Here is a 1,809-nt window from a genome sequence, read left to right as displayed (position 1 = left end):
TTCCCTACTTAGTTTGTGTTTCGCAACCAAGTATTATTATGTTTATCCTTTATACCAATGAACACCCATACACATTCATTATCAACAGCAATTATAAAAGAGAACACAATTGCACAGTATAAAGGGAGGGGCAACTCCCTGAACAATGAGTCTGCCCGAACAATATATTATAACAGTTTACAACACTTTACAAGTATACTTGGAAACTCCAAGTTTCATACTTAGCCAATTTTACAATCCAAGGCAAAACTCGGTTGCCTAGCTCGTCGGCACCTCGGCACGGTCGCCGCACGACTTGCCAATCCTTCGTTCACCTTGTCTCCGTGCACACTTGCACGATGGGCGGGCGCTCACCTGAGTCGCCAAGACACCCACGCCAAGACTTTGCACAAACCGGGCGCCACACATTCACCATGCACGCCTCACCCAACCACCGGGCGCTCCTACCCGCACCTTCACCCAATACCGAGTTCAACGCTTTCCCCTTGTGTGACTAGCCCAAGAATGGGCGCATGAGAAACCTGCGCCTTCCTCCTTGTATTTGCGCACTTAGAACTGCGCACTACTCCTTGTAGCGAAGATGTATGAGCGAGTTGGTTGATGACAAATGCCTCCATCGCATTTACAATATATAATCTTATTTTAAACATTGTTTAAAATATAAATATGGTTACAATATTTATTGATGAATAATCATATATACTATAATTTCATAGTTTTATAAATCTATTATTTCAAGTTATTATTTTTTACATATTTTTATGTATTAACTTATCAATAATAAGACTATTTGAAATCCTTTAGAAATGACTAACATGATGTCATATTCATTGATAAATAATTTTATTTTAAACATTGATTAAAATATAAATATGGTTACAATATTTATTGATGAATAATTTTATCTTAAACATTCATTAAAATATAAATATGGTTACAGTAATACTTTTTGAATTATATTATTTAAAAATGAGTATATTAAATAATGTCTATGAATTATGATTTTCGGCAAATTGTTGATGTAATGATTTTTTTATGCATTATTGATAATGTATTTTGATTGATTTTTATAATGACTGATTTTGTTTTTGGTCCATGTTTTCCTAACTTCATGGTATTAAAGTTTTGATGCGTATAATTTATAGCTAGATTCTTATTGTTATTCAAGTTATATTATTATCATTCTTGTAGCGGGCAAGTAATATTGTATTTAATTTTTGGTCAAACCCATATTAATTTGGGTTTGACCAAACTAATTTAGAGTACCACGCTTGTGCTTTGTCATGAAAAATGATTATATATAAGCATTCACACTTTGATTTGTCATCCAATCCATTATTTTATTTTATTATGAATGGAATTATCTCATTAAATATTAGATGCAACATTTTTTATGTGAAGGGATGTGTGCCACTTTTGTTTTTCATTTAAGAGTTAGCAATGTGATAATGTAACCGATTTCCATGCAATCTTACTAAATTGCTATTGAGTAGCCACTTAACATAAGTGCATAAATATATTTGGTAGTTAATTAACATTTTAGAAAATTTGAGAAGTCGCTAAGTAGTCTCTATATTATGGTTTAATATATAATTATAGGTAAGTTATGTAATTCTCAAATTTGGAACTATTCAAAAAAATCTTATGTAATCAATCAACTACGTTATGATTATAAGTGTGACTTATATGTGATCCACTTTTTAAAGTAGTGATGCTACTATTAATATTCTTATTACATGAAAATTTGAAATTTTAGATTGAGATTTTTTTAATTATATTATTTAATAATTAGTTTTAAAATAAAATAAA

This window comes from Pinus tabuliformis, chromosome Q, assembly GCF_031772625.1.
Source record: "Pinus tabuliformis cultivar Carrire ecotype Pingquan chromosome Q, CPIR1, whole genome shotgun sequence".
Taxonomy (NCBI): Eukaryota; Viridiplantae; Streptophyta; class Pinopsida; order Pinales; family Pinaceae; genus Pinus; species Pinus tabuliformis.
This window is presented reverse-complemented; position numbering follows the sequence as displayed.